Here is an 8,716-nt window from a genome sequence, read left to right on the forward strand (position 1 = left end):
CTGCCATCTCCAGTTGATGCTACTTGGGGGAACCTGTCTGTTTAAGTGATTTCTCCCATAGCACTTGGGATGCTTCTGTACTGAGACGTAGTCCGCTGTTCTCCCAGCTATTTCTCAATAGCCAGCATTCAAAATTTATTACAAAGTGCCTCTAGTTCATTTTACTGTCCTTTCTCCTATGCCAGGGGCGAGTGCATCCCCTCGTGAAGTCCAGGGGTGGATTGATCCATTGCTCATCAGGGCGTGTGGATCCAAGGCAGACTGGCTGTTCTCCTGTTCTGGTGGAGAGGGAAGCCTCTACTCAATGGTGGGCGGGTTTGTTGTGGGCCTTTTGTGGTGGCTGGCACATTGGTTTCATGCCCATTGGGGCGGGTCTGGGTGATGCCTGTGCCTGTGTGTGGTGGCTGGCCAGTTGGTTTTGTGCCTGTTGGGGCAGGGCTACGGGCACCTGTGTGCAGTGGCAGTGGGCACCTATGCGTGGTGACCAGCCCACTGATCTTGTGCTTGCTGGGGTGTGACCAGGTGGCACCTGTGTGCGATGTCTGGTACGTTGGTTTGGTGCCTACTGGGGTGGGCCAGAGGTGCCTGGGCGCAGCGCTGGGCACGCTAGCCTTGCACCCATTGGGTCACGCTCAGGTGTCACCCATGCATGGCCAGTGTTCATTTGGCACCTATTGGGTTGGACCGGGGGTCCTTGAGCATGGTGGCTGGCGCGCTAGCCTCACGCCCATTGTGCCATGCCTGGGGAGTTGGTTTTTCACACGTTGGGGCGGGACCATGGGCACCTGTGTGCGGTGGAGGTAGGCATTTGTGAGCGACAGCTGGCCCGTAGTTCTTACGCCCCCTGGGGCGTACCCAAGTAGCACCTGGGCAAGCAGCCGGCGTGTTGGTTTGGCGCCTATTGGGGCGGGCCAGGTGTGCCTGCACACAGATCCTGGCACCCAGTGAGTTGATTTTGTGCCCATTGGGGTGGGACCAAAGGTACCTGAGCACAGCAGAAGTGGGTGTCTGTGCCTGGTGGCTGGCATGTTGATTTTGTGCCTGTTGGGGTGGGCCAGAGGGGCACCTGGGCAGGGTGGCTGGCGAGTTGGTTGGAAGCCTGGTCAGGTGGCCGGGGCATCTACCGGTGCATGCTCCCGCAACCCAGGTGGAGGGTTGGGGAGTGGGCGAGTGTGCTTCCGCACCTGCGCTCCTCAAGAATCTCATCCCACCCCTAACCTCTCCTCCCCTCTCTGCAAAAAATAAAAGAGTAAAAGAAAAAGGAAAACACACATTCATACATACACAGCAGTATGCTGTTTCTTGCCTCTCAGCGCCAGATGCCACCTGGCCCACTCCTGGCTCTGCCAGCAGGCAGTGCCCCGCTCTCCTCCCAATTCCTCTCTGGAGAAACTTGGGGTCACTAAAAAGTCTTTTTGTACTACCAGCCACAGTTCAGGAAGCCAACCCAGTTAGAGATCCCATCTCGTCCATTTCTCCTCCACTATCCTCACCAAACAGGTCACTCCCAGGCGGTCTTCTCTGATCCAGCAGTGCCAAGGCTCAACTCCTCCCAGTATTCAGATGTTAACTGAGATGTTCTGTATGCAATTAGTCCAAACTACTGAGAGGCTCAGGATCAAGTAAGTGCAGCCTCCCCTCACTCCTCCCCCATCTTCTTCTCTCCCCCAAATTATATTTCTTAATATAAAGTATCAGAGTCTCTGTCTCCATGAAAAATTCCTAAATACAGACTGAGTTATAGCATTAATATAATAGATTAGAGAAAATTAATAAATTAGACCATGGAGTCATAAGTTGGTAAAAAAAAAAAAAAGCTGAGATTTGTCATTTCTTTTTCTTTCAACCAGTTTAGGAAGCTACTTAGGTCTGTCTTATCTATACAGACTTCTTCCTACTATGGCCATAATTTTCCTTGGACCCTGGAGCCTAAACTGTTTCTTTCCCCAAAAGGAGAAACACCTCTGGGCTCTCCATGTCTGTCACTGCCTTCCATGTGACCCCAAATTACTTTTCCCCATACTCTGGTTCATTGCTAAATAAAATCTATGATTTTTCCCATATTCTTTATTCCAGAATATTATGTCTAAAAAATGTCATCTAAGAAGCATCCAGAATCAGAAAACATTACTGATGTTGCAGCCCCCAAGTATGTTTAGTTTAACTCTTTTCTTCATGATGTTAGGTCTTCTATAAAGGGAGACTATAGTGTAGGTATGAGAGCATGGTTCATTAGAAGGCTTTGGGTTCAAATCCAGTTCCCTGGTGTGTGACCTTGAGCAAGTTACTTACCTTTCTGCATCTCATTGGTGTATTGAGGATAATTAAATGAGATGGGACAGGTAAACCACTCAGCATGTACCAGATACATAAGCATATTCTAGTATTTGGATACCTCCAGAGTGTACTTTATAAGAATGTTTACATAGTGTGTACTGCCTTTTTTCTCATCAAACATACCTCTTATTGGTTCAGTTACCCATGCCCTTGAAGGTCCTCCTCCTCACTGTGCAAGCCTGGATTCTAAATTCACCTCTGGTAAGAAAGTTTTCAAAAAGACTAAAGTATAAAATAACAGAGAGAAGCAGACATGTGTCACGTTTGGGCTTTTGGGATTTTAATTTATGGAAGTAGGTGAGAGACAACACAGAGATGCCAGCGCTATTGAAGGAGTGTATTATTTGAATCTCTCAAGAGAAGGAAGCACTCCATCCAGGGCCATGTGGGTAGCCAACATGGTAAGTGTTCTGTTGGTCAGGGGCATCAGGAGCCAGGGGAAAGCCCAGGCCAGAGCCTTTATTGGACTTTGTACTGGAAAAGCAAGGCAGTCTAGGGCAATAAGTTAGGACTGGCCACTATGAATAACTGTGGCAGGTGTTGAGCTATCAGAGCAGTCTCTAGTTCCCTGGGACCTGTTTCTGGGGTGATTTAGGGCAGAGGAAATTTTGGCCTGGTGTATAAATTAATAAAGGGGATTGTTGGGAGTATAAACTCAGAGTTTGTTGCCTGCATATGAAAGATATGCTCCTTGCTAAGCCCTTTGCCATCTCTAAAAACTGCCTAGCCCTGGGAGGAGCAGCCTCTCCCAAGCCAGATGATTTTTAAGATGTCAAAACTTAACAAAAATAACAAACTTGATTAATAAAATAGGGGGAAAAGAGAGGAAACCAGTTGCATGATGTTAAAGGGAAACATTTCAAAAACAGGGAAGGATTAATGGGACTTTTTACAGAGAAATACATTTCAGCAATGAGGCTCTTTTTTAACATAGTGAAAATGATAAGTTCTTTTTTTTTTAATGTGTTTTATTGATTATAATATTACATTTGTGCCAATTTCCCTTCCCTCTGCTCCCCTCCACCCGGTGGCCCCCCTCCCTCCAGTTGTCCCCCCCTTTTAGATCATGTCCATTAGTTGTGCATACAGTTCTTCTCAACCTCTCTCTGTCTATTCCATTCCCTCCTACCATGATCCTTAATTCCTATATCATCTCCCTCCCTCTCCCCATTCCCCCTCCCTGTTGACCTCCCCCCAATATGTTCCCCATACCTATAGTTCTTTTTCCACTCTCATTGCCTGTTTAGTTTGCCTTTGTTTCAATTCCCTAGCTTCTGTTGTTTCTTGTGATGCAGTTTTCATTTTAGTGTTCATTGTCTTGATCCTCCTTTTTCTAAACCAGTCCCTTTAACATCTCATATAACAGTGGTTTGGATCTAATGAACTCCTTCAGTTTTATTTTGTCCTGGAAACACTTTCTCTGTCCTTCTATTCTGAATGACAATTTCGCTGGATAGAGTATTCGTGGTTGTAGGTTTTGGATTTTCATTACTTTGAATATTTCTTGCCAGTCCCTTCTTGCCTGCAGGGTCTCCCTTGAGAAGTCAGCTGATAGTCTAATTGGGACCCCTTTGTACATAATTCTTTTCTTCTCTCTTGCTGCTTTTAAGATTCTCTCTTTATCTTTAATTTTTGACATTTTGATTACAATGTGTCTTGGAGTGGTTCTCCCTGGGTCCAGTTTTTTTGGAACTCTCTGTGCTTCCTGGACCTGTAAGTCTATTTCCTTCCCCAAGTCTGGGAAGTTCTCCTTTATTATATTTTCACTCAATTTTTCAAGTTCTAGTTCATCTTCCTCGCTCTCTGGCAAACCAATGATTCTTATGTTGGGCCTTTTATAGCTGTCCCAGAGGTTTCTGATCCTCTCATCGTTGCTTCCAATTTCCTCTCGCTGCATTGGTTGACTGCTTGTTCCTTCTCCATATTCCAGTTTGTTGAAATGAACCCTGGATTTTTTTTCCTCACCATCTGTCTCGTATGTGGTTTTGTTCCTTTCGTTATGAGTGTTTTTCGCTTCTTTCTCATCTTTTTCCAGATCTTTTGTGAATTCTGTAAGCCACCTGATAACAATGGCCCAGAACTGAGCATCTGACAGGTTTCTTATCTGTTCATCTGTCAGGTTCTCCATCTGTTGCCTGGTGAGCTGTGCCACCGGGATTTCTATAGTTGTCTGCCTCATTTTGACAGATGCGTTTTGTTTTCTTGGGCCGGCTGTAGGGGGCAGTGCCTGTGTACTCATAATGACCCAGCGACCGGCGCCGTTCGGCAGCCTTTCTTGTTGTGCCGTGGTGCTTTGTCATCACAATCCAGCGACCGATGCCTGTCCGCGACCTATTTCGCAGCCCTGTGGCGCTTTCTTTGGGGGCGGGGGTCCAAGATGGATTCACACAGTTATTCCGCTAGGAGACCGGGATCCGTCCTCCTGCCCCCCCTGGGCCTCACTGTTCAAGGCGATGTGGTGGCTGCTTTCCCCAGCGTTGGGGTCGCGAGCTGCTGGGGGTTCGACTGCAGCCGGGATTGTTCTCCCCGCCGCTGTCCCAGGTGCGACCGCAAACAGCGCCGCCCTCTTTTGCTCTTACCTGCCCAAAGGGCGCCGCTGGTTTATAACTTCATATGTTGGGCTTTCGTGTAGTTTTATTTTCTGGAATTTCTAGTTATCCTTTGTTTTGAAGTAGTTGTATTCCTCTCTAGTTGTAGAGGGAGACCTAGCGTGTCCGTCTAAGCCTCCATCTTGGCCGGAAGTCTCCGATAAGTTCTTTTAATGGTTGTCTAATCAGTGGTCCAAACAACTTTATCCATATTGATTCCTCATCTGATACTTTATATAAATATGGGGATGAAACTAACACCCCTTGCTTTTCTCAGTCACATTGGCTTCAGTGGGGGTAGTGGGGAAACTCAGTTTCCTAAGTCAGAACTGAATCAGACTAAGAAGTCAGGCTAAGAAGCATAAACTTTCTCTTTTGTCTCCACACCTAAATCCATATGTCGACTTCCAAACAGAAGATCAGGCCCCAAATCAGCATCCTCTGCTTCACCTATATAACATTCATTCTCTGAGGGCTTAACTTCTGTTAAAAACTGCCACATGGGAGGTGTGAACTTCAGCAAAACCAGGCCACCCTTCTAGGAGCTCATCATTACTGAAACCAATTAACATGACGCAATGGGATCAAGTGAAGTCCATCTGAATATATAGCAGATTAGCAAAAATAGATTAGTCACTAGCCACTCACTAGTACACGTCCTTAGTTAGTTCTAACTGAGCTGTGTGAAGTATAAAGTACACACTGGACTCCACAGACTTGGTGAGAAAAATAAGGTCAGAATTGTTATATTAGAAAAAATATATATATACAAAGAATTGTTATATTGATTACATGTTGAAATCATTGCTTTTGATATTTTGAGTTTAAAATTATTAAAATTAAATTTACATGCTTCTTTTTTCCTTTTTAATGTGCCTATTAAGTATTTTTATTCCATATATGTTTTATATTTATGACTTTAATTATACAGTGATCACTAATATCCTGCAAGGGTATTAGACACCAAGCATAAAAATAAATAAATAAGTAACCCATCCCCACAGTCTCCAAAGCTGTCTCACCTTTCTATTTCTCTCACTTATGTCCTGGGGAAAGCTCCTGTTACCTTCAACAGGGTTGATACAGCAGATCCCAAAGAAGCTCTTCATCTGTCCACACAATTTATACCTTCCCCTGCTTCCTGAGCTGTTCTCCTTAAACGACAAATTGATCACCACATCCCCCTGTGCAAGAACACTCTTTTAGCCACACAATAATGTACAAATTCCTTACATCCAACATTAACTCTAATATAAATGTCCAGTGTCCTTCTTCAGCTGCCCAAATCCAACCAGTTCAGACTACTTGTCATCTTCCAAAAAATTTTTTCCTACATCTATGTTTTTATCTCTACTTTCTTTACTTGGAAACCCTTCCCCACAAAATTTACCTATGACCATCCTCCTCAGACTACCATATATTACTCCAGTTCTACCATCTCTTCCATGATCTGCAGGTCAGAACTAGGTCCCTATAGGCTTCTGTTGTCAAATGCTCTTTGATGGCATTTACCATAGCATTCCTTGTGATATAGCTGATTGTGTATAATTTCTGTGCCTTCCCATAATCTATGACTACCCTGAAGGCAGGACTCATTTATATAGCCTTCAGGAAAAAATCAGTCAATATTGAAAGTAGAAGGTAATTTGAAGTTCAAAGAGGGAGGGTGTATTCCATGATACCCACAGTTTGACCCACAGCTAAGAGCAGTATGAAATGAGCCATCCAGGTCCAGGAAGGCTCCCAAGGACTGAGGCTCCTGGCCAGCATAAGGCCACTGCTTCAGACCCAAACACCAAGTCCACCCCAGTGGTCCTCGTGCCTGGCAGATTCCTGTGGACTTAGGATCCAACCTGACCATATAGACTATTTTGATTTCCAGTAAAAGTTCCACCTAACAATTTATTGTTATGCTAGCTTTCCTTGCCATTCTCTCAGAGACCATACGAGGAGGTATTTCTATGTCTTGAGACTGAGTTCAGATATTTTGGAGTTTCCCTGGTCATAAGGTGACATTGTAATCTCACTTCAATTCTAACACAATCACAGGTCTTGCTTAAACAAAACTATGTTGAATTTTTCAAAAGGCCAATTGGTAGGTGGAACTTTTACCTGAAATTCAAGAAAAGGAAACTCTGGCAAAGTGGGCTGGTATGGGAAGCCAGGGTGCTTGGTGGTGGCAAATGAAGCTCAGCCCCAGATTGGAAAACAACTGGGAGTGTGGTGGCACACAAAATCCACTCCACACACTGGTTTTCCCATGGGGAACCAGGCCTGTATTTCTATAATAGCTAATAAGCTTGCTTTCTGCTAAAGGACCCCCTCATCCTGGGCTAAGAACAACAGATGTTCAGTGTGTAACCTTGAATCAATTTCTTAGGGCCTATTCTGGGCCAATTTCTAAGAACAAGATGTGGCTAGACAAGTTATACTTATCATTCATGCATGTGTAACATTCTTTTCTCTGTTGTATAAAAAATAATAATCATATAAGGCAATGATTGGCACAATGATTCACAACTTTCTTGGTGTAATCCACCTAAAGAATCAATAAAAGCCTGTTAAAACAGGGCAAACTGCGCTTTCTCCTCTATAAAGTAGGCAGTTTTGTCCCCTCTTCTCCACAGGATTCTTCCAGTCACTGTGCATTTATTAATTTCATCCACAGCACCGTAGACCCTGCTGGTTGGAAGTCTGTGACAGGCTGGGCCCCAGGGAGCAGCCCATTTTTCTAAACTATTTGGGTTTCATTTCAGGAATTCCACTTCTAAGTAGAATTCTGACAATTTCCTAGAATATGATTATCAAATCAGTATTTCTCCTCATTGGGGAGGAGCAAAGAAAAGACTAGAATGAGTAATTTAATAGATTCCTTCACTTAAGAACATACAGAATTTGGAAGAGCTAGGTCTCAGAATGAAGGATTGAAAGGACTATACCTCCAGGAGAAACAAAACTTCTGATCTCTGAAATCCATGGCATTCTTCAATCTTCCAACACAGCAGATAGTGATAGTTTCAATGAAATGAATTCATGTTGAAAGAAAGCTCAGATTTCTTCTGAAAACTACAAACAAACATGCCAAAATAGGGATTTTCATAGATGGTGTTGATGATATGTCTCAGAGAAATCAATGTGAAGAGGCTTTGTTAAAAATTAAAGGCATTATTAGCTTTACTTTTCAAATGGCTGTTCAAAGATGTGTGGTACGAATCCATTTAGATCTGAAAGCAGAGGCTTTGGCATCAGCAATAGCGTCAACCAAGGTTATGAAGGCTCAGCAAGTTGTGGGAAGTAAAAGTGGAGAAGAGATGCTGGTCCCATTCCAGGATATGGCTGCAGAAGTAGAACAGAACACAGAGCACCACAGAAGAGCATGAAAAAGCAGTGTCCCGGGTCTGTTCCCACCCAGAGACTGGGGCTAGCTGGCTGAGAACGGCTCATTTTACTGGTGACTTCAATCTGGAGTCCAAGAACTATGTGAATGAACAAGGAGCCAGTTTTTCATTGTGGTGAACTGTCAAGTGGAATTTGCAATAAGTTATAATAAAAAGTTTGCTTACTGCAAACAATTTTTGTTTCTGCTTCTCAATTGCTCAACACGCAACCCTTAAGTTATCACATCTTGATCTTCACTGTTCTAATTCTGTTCATTATGACCTATTCAATGCTGAAGTATAGATGCAAATAGACATAACTGCATGTCCACCTCTCATAATATGCACTATAAAATGCTACTTGTAGTGCTGGAGGGGATAGTGGCCTTGTGCGTACATGGGTCCCTAGATGTG

At 44.1% G+C, this 8,716-nt stretch overlaps 1 pseudogene; it reads left to right on the forward strand.

Moving 5' to 3' along the window:
* The first annotated feature begins 381 nt into the window (after positions 1-381).
* Positions 382-8,441, forward strand: LOC150004562 (armadillo repeat-containing protein 1 pseudogene; annotated as a pseudogene).
* Positions 8,442-8,716: the final 275 nt, after the last annotated feature.

Source organism: Furipterus horrens, unplaced genomic scaffold (genome assembly GCF_987537825.1).
Source record: "Furipterus horrens unplaced genomic scaffold, mFurHor1.1.pri manual_scaffold_7, whole genome shotgun sequence".
In the NCBI taxonomy this organism is placed as follows: domain Eukaryota; kingdom Metazoa; phylum Chordata; class Mammalia; order Chiroptera; family Furipteridae; genus Furipterus; species Furipterus horrens.